We start from the raw sequence: 13,645 nt of genomic DNA on the forward strand, positions 1-13,645 counted from the left end.
TATGTGAGGACAATTCCAGAAAACATGGTACAGATTCCCGATTTGGTTACACAATCTCCAGCATTTGTTCGTGGAGTCTTTGAATATTTACATCCTGTATGGAGTCATGTACCAGCTATAATACATTTTTTGGAAATTTTCCCAGTGCTCCACACAAGATGACATACGGAAGCTCATATGTATGGACTTCAACCATTGCTGCAGAGAGAATTCTCTCATCGGGAATTTTTCCCATTAAGAGCCCTTGCACACTGGGGCGGTTTGCAGGCACTATTGCGCTAATAATAGCGCCTGCAAACCGCCCCGAAAGTGCCGCTGCTTGTATTCCAGTGTGCAAGCCCAGAGGGCTTGCACACTGGAGCGATGCGCTGGCAGGACGGTAAAAAAAGTCCTGCCAGCAGCATCTTCGGAGCAGTGAAGGAGCGGTGTGTATACCGCTCCTTTACCGCTCCTGCCCATTGAAATCAATGGGACGGCGCGGCTATACCGCTGGCAATGCGCCTCTGCAGAGGCGCTTTGCGGTGGTATTTAACCCCTTATCGGCCGCTAGCGGGGGGTAAAACCGCCCCGCTAGCGGCCGCATACCGACGGTAAAACGCCGCTAATAATAGCGGCGTTTTACCGCCGACGCCGCCCTCCGCCCCAGTGTGCAAGGGCTCTTACACATGTCAGGTGTTTTAGTCGTTAGCATGGGGCCGGTTAGAGTGTTATAAAAGAAAGAAATCCCACGGGTCAATTTGTTAGATCTCCCCTGAAGGAATTCCCAAATAGGATTTGGAATGTCTAAGGTTTCCTTGCATTTGGTAGCAGAATGGAAGTGACTAATTTGCAATGACCTATAAGTGTCTGAAGGTAGATTGCTTTGTCGTAGGCTTTGCAGAAAGTTTATACCCTGTTTACGACAATCTTTAGTATCAAAGCCCACAATTAACCATTTGTACGTTTTGACTGGGATATCTAGCTTGTAGGAATTTTCATTGTGGGTGTTACGTGAGAGTAAAGTACGCCAAGCTTTTAAAGTAGCTTCAATGATGGGGTGAGTCACATTGGAGGTCAGGTGAGGGGACATGAGAGACGCTGTTAGTATCGCTAGTAGGTCCTGGTGGTTTGTAAACTTTGTTCCATATTAACCCATAATTTGTCTTCTGCTAGTGTTATCCAGTATTTAATTTGGTCTAATAAGGATGCATTATAATATCCCAACAAGTCTGGCAAACCTATACCACCATTATCCCTCTTCATTTGTATAGAGGAGAGGGCAATTCTAGGGTTTTTGCTTTGCCAAATATATTCCGCAAGAGGGAGTTGCATTTAGAGAAAAAGGAGCTGAGGATGGGTATAGGGAGAGTTTGAAATATGTATAGTATCCTTGGGAGTACTTGCATTTTAAAGGCGGCCGCTCTCCCCACCCAAGAAAGATGAGTTTTCCCCATTCGCTTCAGCTCTTCGGAGATATTAGACAGTAAGGAGGGGAAATTAGACTCATAAATTGATTTAGCTGGGTAGGAAAGTTGAATGCCTAAATACGTTATTGATTTATTTCCCCATGTATATGAAAATTCATTTTTCAGAAGGTGTATTTGGTCTTTGGATAGTCCCATGGCAAGGATCTGACATTTACTGGGGTTGATTTTGTAGTAGGAGGCTCTCCCAAAGTCCTCAATCAATTGCTGGGTTCTATGTAGGGATTTGGAGGGGTTTGATAGTGACAAAATAATATCGTCAGCGAACAAACCTATTTTGTGTTCGCGTTGCCCCACTCGCAGTCCCTGAATAAGAGGGTCAGTTCTTATGGCTTCAGCGAATGGTTCGATAGCCCTGCCTCGTGCCATTCGAAAGGTCAAACGGAGTGGACAGGATGCCGTCAACATATACTCTTACTGAAGGGTTATAATACAAGGTCATGATAGCTGTATGTATAGCCCCAGATAGACCAAACTTAGTTAGCACCTGAGATAGGTACTCCCAAATAACTCTGTTGAATGCCTTCTCAGCATCCAAGGCGAGGAGGAGAGAAGGCACTCGACAGGCCTCAGCATGATGTATTAGGTTTATCATTTTCCTTGTGCCCTCTGGAGCTTGCCTCCCCTTCACAAAACTAACCTGTTCTGGTCCTAGAGGACGTGGCGTTAAATCTAAAACTCTATTTGCTAGTAATTTGGAGTATATTTTTAGAGTTTAAAAACGATATGGGTCTAAAGTTTTGGGGATGATTAGGCTTCTTCCCATTTTTAGGGAGAGACACAATGACTGCTTCTAGCATTTCCTTCGGAAAGTGTCCCATGGAGACAGCCTGGTTATAAAGTTGAACCAAATAGGGGCTAAGGACTGGGTTGAGATCTTTGTAGTATTCCGAGGAGAGTCCATCCATTCCGGATGATTTACCTAGGGGTAGGGATTTAATGATATTTAGAATTTCTTGTTTTTCTATAGGGAGATTGAGGTGGTTCAATGAGGTTTCATCTAATACTGGTAGGTTAAATTTTTTAAGGAAGTTAGAGATTACCTCTGCATTGGGTTGTGGAGTGAAACAATCCCCCTTCAGATTATACAGTGAGGCATAATAGTCTCTGAATGTTTGAGCTATGTCTGATGGATTTAGGGCAATTTTACCTGTTTTGTGATGTTGAAGTTGTGTAATTCTTTCCTTAGTTCTCTTTTGTTTGAGTTGCCAGGCCATCCTTTTCCCTGCTCTGTTGTTTTGTGAATAGGCTGCTAAGTTAAGGCCTTTGATGTATTTATCGTGTTCTGTTATTAAAGCTGCTCTGAGGTCCTCTCTGAGGAGCGTGAGTCTAGCCAGTAGTGTGTTTAGGGGGGATTTTTATGCTGGTTTTCAATTTCAGCTAAGAGGGTATTAATGTGTAGACTCCTTTTTTTCCTCTCTCTGGAGGCCATCTGTATCAACAAACCCCTAACAAAGGCCTTGTGGGTGCACCAGAGGTTGAAGACACTGCTGGAGGAGTCCGCATTGAAGGCGAACAACTCCTCCAGCCCTGCCCCACAGTATATAGGTATTATTTCTCCACAATGACATAGGTTTACCTGCATGGCTCTCTGAAAGTTCAAGAGATATCGGGGCATAATTGGACCATACAACATTGTGAATTTTTGCCTTTGTTACTCTCTGAAGAAGGTTTCCATCAGTAATAAATCGACACAATCGATCTAGATGGGGGAATCCTTTCCACTGTGTTATTGTATTCTGGCAGCGAGGACTCCTCTACTGTCAGAATACACTGATCGTTGCTGCAGCCAATTGGCTGTAGCACTGATCAAAGGTAAGTTTTCCAGCAAGCCTGTTAAAGAGAAGATGATCATTAGATTGACTTCTCTTGATCAGAAATGGCCCTAGATAGATCGAAATTTGGCTGGTCCCTACTGAACCCGCACAATTTCAACCCATCTATGGTCAGCTTAGAGCAAAACTAAAGGGAGGAATACAAACCTTCTCATAGCTCCATTGACAGCTTTGGCATCTTTTCCTATATGCTAGGTTTCAGCCATCTTCATTGGGCAATGAAGGATGAATCACTTCTGCACGTGCTCAGGCTCTAGTCATTCTGGCACATAGGGTCAGCTTGGCCTCTGTAAGCTGACCTCTGCATACATGATGGGGTCACTGTGAGCAGGTGGGTGGTTTTGTTTTATTGGAGAAGAGACATGTGTGTCTTTTCTGCAGTAAAATACCTGTCTGCTCACAGTGTATCATTATGTAACTTTAAGACTTTAATGAGTTTGAGAAGAATATGATGATTATGGAGGTTTGAAGGAGGAGCAGGAAACATTCTGAAACACACCCTAACTTGGATGCCATATATAGGTTCTACTAGCCATATCCAAATAATCTCTCCATTGCTATCACTTTGAACAAGTGTGCAAAGTGGCGGGAGTTATAAGAGATGGAATGGTTAGGAGGGTGGGGGTACTAAAGAGGAGCTCCAGGCTCCTGCAAAAAAAAAATTAAAGGTCAGTAGCTACACATACTGTAGCTGCCTTTTAATATTTGGACAATTACCTGTCCAGGAATCCAGCGATATCTTCACCCAAGCTGATTTTTTAATTGACTCTCGAGTGCTGCCACCACCATTTCCATGAAATTACCATTTCAGGAAAACTGTCAGTGAAGCCTTTTGGCCTCACAGCTGACTCTCCACTGCACCTGCGCGAAGTGCACCGCACTTTGTCATTGAGCTGGCTGAGGGGGTAGGAGGAGAGGGGGCAAACTCACCCAGAAGTGGTTTTGACAGGTACCCGCTCCCCCAAAAGGTGCCAAATGTGAGCTTTCCTTTTGGGTGGAGCTCCACTTTAAAATGATTGTAAAGGCTAAAGATTTGTTTACTGTACTGCATTCTCTTCAATAGTGTGAAAAATCTTTCCTGTTCGGCTCCCCCCGCACCCAGCCCCCCCAAATACTTACATGAGCTTGATCTCGATCCAGCAATGTGGTCAAGAGCAGCAGCACTGCTCTCTCTTTCCTCATTGGGCATGGAGGTAGCAGTGGCAGCCATTGGCTGCTGCTGCTGTCAATCAAATCCAGTAAAGAGGGAGCGGGGGGTGGGGCCAATAGATGCACACAGCCTGGCTTTGGATTAAGCCTGCATGAGTACCTCCATAGCAAGCGGCTTCTTATGGTGGCACTTGGAGATGAGGAGGAGCCAGGAGCGCCAGTGGGGCCCCCCAAAGAGGAGGATCGGGGTTGCTCTGTGCAAAATCACTGCACAGAGCAGGTAAGGATAACATGTTTTTTATTTAAAAAAAAGGAACCTTTACTATCACTATAAGTACAGATAATAATGGGTTGGGGTTGCAGGAAGAGTAATAGGGGTTTGGGAATGGTAAGTCTGGGGCAGTGGGTAGGCTGCCCAGTTGCTGATAATTTATTGAGTTTAATTGTACCTTATAATATGTCCTAATTGTATTAAGGTTAATACTTCTCTCTCTTTGTTATTGCAGTAATGAACAAATAAACAAATCCCCAGGATTTTTCTTCTGGGACAAAAATACTGAGATACAGTGGCTGCAAGATTTTCTTCCAAAGACTTCAATCACCGATGCCTCTATTTGCTGTATTTCACATCCTCCTGGGAATGACTGGAAAACTCGAGCTGAGAGGTCCTCCCCCATCATTCTGTGTCATTCGTCTACTACAGACACTGAGTGGACCTGTCCAGAGGAATTCCTTACACATTGCAGAGGCTTACATGGTAAGTAATATACAGTATTAGATTTCATCTGAGTTTATTTGGAGTTACAGCATTGTACTATGGGTTATTAGCTATGGTTAAGGCTACACTCCAAAATACGTAAGCCCTGTATTGTTTTGTGTTACACCTGGATTAATAAACTCAACTCATTCAATTGAGTTGTCGGATCTCTTTTACCTGTATGCTTGCCCAGATGATAGGAGGACAAGCCAGCGCACTGACGGCTCACCACCACGAGGAATTACAATAGGTGTCTTCTACTATATTATATATGTTAAGAATGTGGGATTAAAGCCCAGCTCATGCTAACTGGAACAAGCAGTGGGCAAAATAAAAATAAATGACATATAATACAGTCTGTCAGAAGCATTAACACAGCATTTATTTTTTCTGAGCTCCTCCAAGCCCCTCTCCCATCTTACCATAGTTATACTACTATTGATCCTGCCAGTAAGTCTATTTATTTGGTCTGTAACAGCTCAAAGTGGAAGTTAATTCCACCTCTTTCCAGGCAAAACTATGGGAAATTATGTTACATCTATCCTTTTTAAAAATGGTTTATTTTAGCCCTTCCCCCTCCATCATTCTGGCCTAGGCTACTTACATCTCTCAGGAAGATGCAGGATCAGTACACAGAGCGATCAAAGAGCGACTCGAACATTGGCTGTTCGCCTGTTCGTCAAAATTCAAACATTATGGGCCGTTTGCGCCAAATTCGAGCGGCGCATAACGGCCCATAATGCACTGTGGGAGCGCAGTGCATTGCTGTACGATGATTGGCCAGAGCATGCACCATGACCTGCATGCTTTGGCCAATCACAGCGCCCTCAGATAAGAGAGCCATAATTGGCCAGAGCAGGGTTCGGTCAGCAGTAAGGTGCATATTACTGCTGACTAGGGATGAGCCGAACACCCTCCCCGCCCGTTTGGTTCGCTCCAGAACATACGAACAGACAAAAAATTTGTTTGAACACGCGAACACCGTTAAAGTCTATGGGACACGAACATGAAAAATCAAAAGTGCTAATTTTAAAGGCTTAAATGTATGGTATTGTCTTAAAAAGTGTTTGGGGACCCGGATCCTGCACCAGGGAGCAGTGATTTTAATAATGCTTAAAGTGAAACAATAAAAGTGTAATATTCCTTTAAATTTTGTACCAGGGGAGTGTCTATAGTATGCCTGTAAAGGGGCGCATGTTTCCCGTGTTTAGAACAGTCTGCCAGAAAAATGACAATTCTAAAGGGAGAAAAAAGTAACTTAAAAGTGCTAGAGCTAGTGCCGGATATAATGAATTGTCGGGAAAAAAAGTCATTTAAAAGTCATTTAAAAGTGCTTGAGCTAGTGCCGGCTATAATGAATTGTCGGTAAAAAAAAGTCATTTAAAGTGCCGAATTTAAAGTGGATATAAACTCAATTTTTTTATATCATACTGTAGATTATAAGATTTCCTATCATTTGAGCCCAGTCTTGCCACACAGAGTTAATCCATCTCTGAGAAATCCTCTTTTATTGTTCAGTGAGAAAAATCTTGACAAACTGAGAAAAACTTTGTCAAATCCTCCCCCTTGCTGTGAGTGACAGGTGATTTACATCTTGTGCACCAGCCTAAGACATGCATTATTTTTTAATTCCCTCCCCCACTCCTTTCTTCAGCAGCTCTGCAAGGATTGGCTGTTCCACACCTCAGCATGATTCGGCATGCTGAAGTCATGTGGTTACTTTCCTGTCTTTTCACTGGATGTTAGAGATCATAGCAGAAGTTCAGTGTAAGAAATATTCACAGGAGAAAAATGCATATTGACAAGGGGAGTGTAGAGGTGGGCGGGCAATCTACTGACATCCCGACTCCACCCACTGAGCTCCAGACAACAGACCCACCCACAGAATCTGCAGTTTTCGGGTCTCATAACAGACAGAGGGGAGACATTTGACAGGTAAAGATACATGCAGGAGGCATGTATATCCTTATAGATAACCCCTATGGCAGTAGTTTAGAAAGGATGACATTGGGTTTACATCCACTTTAATGAATTGTTGGTCCGGCAATACACATAAAAGTTCATTGATAAAACGGCATGGAATTTCCCCACAGGGGAACCCCGAACTAAAGTTAAAACAAAAAAATGCGTGGGGGTCCCCCTAAATTCCATACCAGGCCATTCAGGTCTGGTATGGATATTAAGGGGAACCCCATGTCAAATAAAAAAAAAAAATGGTGTGGAGTCCCCCCAAAAATCCATTACAGACCCTTATCCGAGCACGCAACCTGGCAGGCCACAGGAAAAGAGGGGGGCAAGAGAGCGCCCCCCCTTCTGAACTGTACCAGGCATAATGCCCTCAACATTGGGAGGGTGCTTTGGGGTAGTAGCCCCCCAAAGCACATTGTCCCCATGCTGATGGGGAGAAGGGCCTCATCCCCACAAACCTTGCCTGGTCATTGTGGGGGTCTGCGGGCAGGGGGGCTTATCGGAATCTGGAAGCCCCTTTAACAAGGGGACCCCCAGATCCTGCCCCCCCTGTGTGAAATGGTAACGGGGTACAAATGTACCCCTACCATTTCACAAAAAATGTGTGAAAATGGTAAAAAAAGACACTACACGCCTTGGGACAAGTCCTTTATTAAAAAAATAAAACTGTCCCACAGAGTCTTCTTCTTCTCACGCTCTGACAAACCGAAAAAAAAAACGCAAGCCGCCTACGATCTGTCTCCATGGGAGGCACCCGCCGTAATGACGGGCCTCTCAGGTGACAGTTCTTTTATAAGTGAGGGCGGAGCCACACAATGTCATTGCCAGGTGACTCCCGCCCCCTCTGACATAAGGGGATATCTCTATGCTTTCCCATAGCGTCAGAGGGGGCGGGCCACCCGGTTACGAAGAAGACTTCGCGGGACAGTTTTATTTTTTAAATTTTTTTAATAAAAGACTTGTCCCAAGGTGTGTAGTGTCTTTTTTACCATTTTAACACATTTTTTGTACCCCGTTACAATTTCACATGGGGGGCGGGATCTGGGGGTCCCCTTGTTAAAGGGGGCTTCCAGTTTCCGATAAGCCCCCTGCCCGCAAACCCCCACAACCCCTGGGCAAGGGGTGTGGGGATGAGGCCCTTCTCCCCATCAACATGGGGACAAGGTGCTTTGGGGGGCTATGCCAAAGCACCCTCCCAATGTTGAGGGCATGTGGCCTGGTACAGTTCAGGAGGGGGGGCGCTCTCTTGTCCCCCCCTCTTTTCCTGAGGCCTGCCAGGTTGCGTGCTCAGATAAAGGTCTGGTGTGGATTTTTGGGGGGACCCCACGCCATTTTTTAAAAAACATTTTGACGGGGTTCCCCTTAAAATCCATACCAGACATGAAGGGTCTGGTATGGATTTTGATTGGTTCAGGGTTCCCCTGTGGGAAAATCCATGCCATTTTTATCAATGAACTTTTATGTATATTGCCGGACCGACAATTCATTATAGCCAGCACTAGCTCTAGCACTTTTAAATTACTTTTTTTCCCGACAATTCATTATAGCCGGCACTAGCTCTAGCACTTTTTAAGGTAGACTTAAGACAGCAAAAAAATCCTGGTGCCTTTGAGACTTCATATCCAAATCATGAGTGTCTGTACTGCAATGTTTCATAGCCCCTCTGCCTTGGAAGAGTGGAACTCCAACATTGATGGCGGGATCCTGGCATATCTAGGCCTGTAACTTGGTAAGACCGTGTAATGGTTGCACCGATTGGATCGGACCGCAAGACAGCACTTTTCAGCATGGTGAAGGACATTTCAGGAGAGTCTTATTTGTTGCGCATTTGTCTCAAGAGAGGACTTGGTTGTCGTTGCTTCTTCCGGTGGTGGTTGGGCGGGCCTCCGGACAGTCGTACATAAATACAAAAAAGAAGGAGATTGTCAGTGTACAGGTATTGGAGGAATACCAGACAGGAGCAGCGGGTAGGCCATTAAGATTAAATGCCCATAAGGGGTGTAATGTGGACGAGTAAAAGTAGGCTCCCCACAGGGAACAGAGTCCGAGCAACAGCCAGTATCATCCATGGCCCTTTATGGTAAGGATAGTCAACACTGCATGCTATTGCCAGGTCCCCGGGTTCACCACACCTGCTCACGGGGCTCAGGTTAAAGCAGTAGGCAGACTAGGGGAGGTAGAATTACATTAAGACATAAAAACGAAGTCAGGCAGAAATGGTAAAGCCTTACAATTCACAGCTCATCTCTGATATTCAAACAAAAGTTCCAGAAAACGAATACATTTACTTTTAAAGATATAGAAGAAGTTAGAACATTATCAGCTAATGGACTGGTACCATCACTTAAAGTGATTAAAGATAAGAATATGAAACAAAGAAAGTAGGAACGAGAAAGAAGAGGGAAAAAAAAATAAAATAAGCAAAAAAACAAAAAAAAAAACAAACATACAGGTTTAATGCTGCTTCAACCCAGCACTTTATGTCAAAGAGCACTGAATCTGCACTTATAAAAACAAACAAATATATAACTATCCTGAAGAATTATTATAAAGTGCCTTTAAAAATAATACATTGCAGCTTTTGCAGCAGCAACTTAGCAAAGAAAAAAAATAAAAATAGGTAACTCCACTCCCATATTAGTGATCAACAGGTGAACAGGATCAGTGTCACTAAAAATGTACAAGTCGGGTACAAAAAATAATTAAAAAAGGGAGAGAATAAAACAATGGTTGCCAAAAACGTTTAGAATTTAGTCAAACCCGACTGCACTTTATTGCTCAAAATTTTTTTAGAGGCTTTTTCCCAAAAATAACAAAAAATATAGTTCTAGGTCCTCTTTTAAATGTGCACAATACTCTACATTGGTCTCCTAATAGCTACCCACATCAGGACAGCAACAGGGTGGAGTTTACTAAAGCTGTGGCCCTAAGACTGTACCTGAATGAACCCACTAAGAAACCTTCATTTGAGATATTTGGATTGACCTCTTTTGATCTTGAGATCACCCAAATAGTTCACTTCACTCCTCCTAAGACATCCTGATTTCTAGCTCCCTTGTTATCTCCTCCCATGCCCAACATCAGGACCGCTCCAGAACCTCTGGAACTCCCACACCCCAATATGTTCAGCCAGGCCCTACCCTTTTCACACCTAGGTGATTTCTACAATAAAAAAAAAACCTCAGCCAGCTCCATATTCCCAGCCGCTATTATTTTTGTACCACCCTCCTCTCCTTAGATCATAAACCCCTTGAGCAGGGCCCTTCTATTCAGGCCCTGCACAGACTGTTGGCAAATCTAAATTCTGTTGCCCAAACTACTCAACTACCCAACTTTTAACTCCTCCCCGAATTTCAACGGAAGTTTCAGTAGGTGTAAGGGGATGTCAGGTTTGCTATAAAACCTTTCAGGGGTGATCGGGGTACATACCGGTGTTCCTGCTATATCCATGCCAAGGGCCAGAGGAGATGTACAATAGACTCCCCGAGGTAGTGTACCCTTCTGAGTACCATTTAACCTGATCCTGAAAACAGTGCATGATACCAGCACCAGTACCCTGGTCTCAAGTATTTTTAACTTTGTTTAGGACCAGTTATGGCACTACCCCAGCATCCATTAGACACGACTCCCTCTCTGCCAGCATTGTTGCCTTTTCCGATAGCAGAACACCTTCCTTTCTCCAGCACTCATCAGTACCAGTCATCTGAGGCTATCCAGACTCAAACCATCAGAACACGATGGACTCCAGGGTGTAACACAGTAGAGTCTGATAGGATAGTACCCAGATTGACCATGATATCTACACAATGTTCCATCCCTGCCATTAGGGATTAAAACAGTGCAAGTTAGATTTTGACGATCCTGGAACTGAATAAGGCCGAGGAATAGGATTGAAAGGGGAATCGGAGCAAGGACCTCTCCAATGGGGTCCTGCCTCTTTCAAAAAGAGAGAGAGAAAAAAGGACTATTGCGGTACCATAAAAAGAAAACTTTGTTTAAAAATATATAAATTTATTTCAAGAATAATAAAAAGTCCTGTAGGGGACATATATTGTACATATTAATGATTTGACATACAAAAACACAAACAATAGTGATTGTTTACAGCATTGTTGACACTAAGTTTAGTATAGCTAATGCCCACACAGGTGCATGGACAAGGGTTATATGGTGTGATACTTGCAGACGTGACCTCTACGGTTTCGCGGTCACAGCCGCTTCTTCAGGAGGCGTCTGGTAGTATAAAGTCTATGAAGGTGAAAAATACAGTATCAACATGACAAGTACAAATACATAAATGATTTTAGAGAATACACAACTTAAATTGGAGAATGTACTTAAAGTTTAAAGATTGCACTCACCACACTATAACCTGAAAGGTTTTCCTGGAGCGATATTGTGAGACACCCTCAAAGAGGCGTTCCCCCGGGGGCGGGCCAGGGAGGCAAATTGGGGTATAGCTATTATAAAAAATTCAATAGAATAAGGTTTTAAAGGGTCATACGGTATATTCTGTTTAGGGGTCACCCGGGAGTGCCAAAATTGAGGTGAGGGGAGGACCAGAAAAATGGGAGAGCAGAAAGGGAAAGAAAGGAGACAGGGAAGAGGGGAAGGAAAGAAAGGAGGGGGAGGGGGAAGAGGAGAAACATGAGAGGAGAAAAGGGAGACGGACAGGGGAGAAACTAAAAGGAGGAAAAGCAAAGGGGGGAAAAAAAAGGGGGAAGAAAAAGAAGGGAGGGGGGGAGAACAGAGAGGGGGGAGAAGAAAGGGGAAAGAAGGCGGACAGGGAGAAAAGAGAAGGAGGAGGGGGGAAAAAAGGAGAGGTATGAGAGGGGGAGGGGGGAAGAAAAAGGGGGGGGAGGGAGGGAATAGAGAGAAGGAAGGGCCAAAGGGGGAGGAGAGGATGTGGGGGGGAAGGGGGGGGAAGGGGGGGGGGGGAGAGGAGAAAGGGAAGAGGGGGGGGGGAAGGAGAAAAAGAAAAGAAGAAAGGGGGTTAGGGTGAAATAGATGTCCCAGTACACCTAATAGGAAAAAGTAAGATAAGAAAGAAGCACAAAAGGTTAATAATAAAGGAATTCATGGTAATAAAGAAATTCCTTTACCTATCGTTGCTGTGGTGAAAGCCTAGACTCAGAGACTGCTGAAACTCAGGTGGACGTGACTAGTGTAGTCAGTGGCTGGAGCGCCACATCACACTGTCACAGAGAATCGCTGCAATGAATGTAAATCAATAGGGGAAATATTAGAAACTGGTTTAAAAGGTAGACAGCAGTCATGAGATATTCAGTACCAGAGAGGAGGGGGGGATGCCATATAAGAATAGTGGGAATCCCCACCTAGCAAAGGGGAGCATAACATGGGTACTCACATGAGCTTCGGATAGCGTCAGCGAAATGCTGGGTGTCCACCTGAGGCTGTAGGCAGCTGGGTCACGGCATCTTAAATGCCTCCAACCCGGAAGTTTCTACGGCAGGAACGGCCGCCGCAATTGCTTCCGGGTCCGGTCCTCCACTATTACGCATGCGCGGGAAAGTCATCCAGCGCAGGCGCAAAGCTCAACAGTGATCAGTGCCTGAGCATTGATCAAAACGAAGCAGCAGCTGGGCTCATATTAGCCCAGCCCGCCGCCGGAGGAGTGCAAGCCCGCCACAGGGGGAGAATTAACTCCTCACATCCCTAATCCTGGAACTGAGTCATCCACCAATCTATTATGACTCATAGGCAACCTGGATACTACCCCCACCTGTCTGTCCTTGCAAAGTGATGCTGGACACAGCAAGTTGGCTTTCCTAACCCCTTCCCTGATATGTAGCACAAGACCTCCAAATGTGGTCCTGAGTATCTCCAGCTCCATAGTGTTTTAAGGTACCCAGTGCCCCACCTCCAGCTCTCGATTAAGCCTCTCTTTTTCCTAAGGATAGGAAATAGTCTGAATACCCGAATTGAAAACCACCTGCCAACAGGTACACTCAATTCTTTATAGAGGCTGCACACCTTATCCCTCTTTTATCAATTCAGTAATCAGACCAAGTTATCCTTCACCCCTACAAAATAAACTGCCTACACTATTCAGACAGGACTCACATGAATGACAGTGGCATAGTGCAACAATGGGGCACTGGTCTTCCTGGCATGCAGGACACAGACAACTAGTTAAGTTACACAAGGAGTCTGGGACAGGAAGGACACCTACAGGTATTAACAGAGGAGAATACGGCATGCTTACACATATATCGGAAGTGAGGGCCCTTGGAACAGCCAAGAGCTGGGAACACCCCACACAATCTTACTGCACAACTTTTTCTCCAAACTCAACCAAAACTATACAATACGAGGCCAGACCTATACAATTTCAACTTGTATGCAATCCGGCAGGCCCTCGTACTTCACATCTGCAGGTAAATCTAAAGGAAATTGGAAAACAAAAATTGCATAATGTGTATCTAACTCGAGGAACTTCTGCTACCAAACAC

At 44.6% G+C, this 13,645-nt stretch overlaps 1 pseudogene; it reads left to right on the plus strand.

Moving 5' to 3' along the window:
* LOC141147875 (kinesin-like protein KIF13A pseudogene) overlaps positions 1-5,212 on the plus strand; it is a 44,021-nt pseudogene extending 38,809 nt beyond the window's left edge.
* Positions 5,213-13,645: the final 8,433 nt, after the last annotated feature.

This window comes from Aquarana catesbeiana, linkage group LG06, assembly GCF_042186555.1.
Source record: "Aquarana catesbeiana isolate 2022-GZ linkage group LG06, ASM4218655v1, whole genome shotgun sequence".
NCBI lineage: Eukaryota > Metazoa > Chordata > Amphibia > Anura > Ranidae > Aquarana > Aquarana catesbeiana.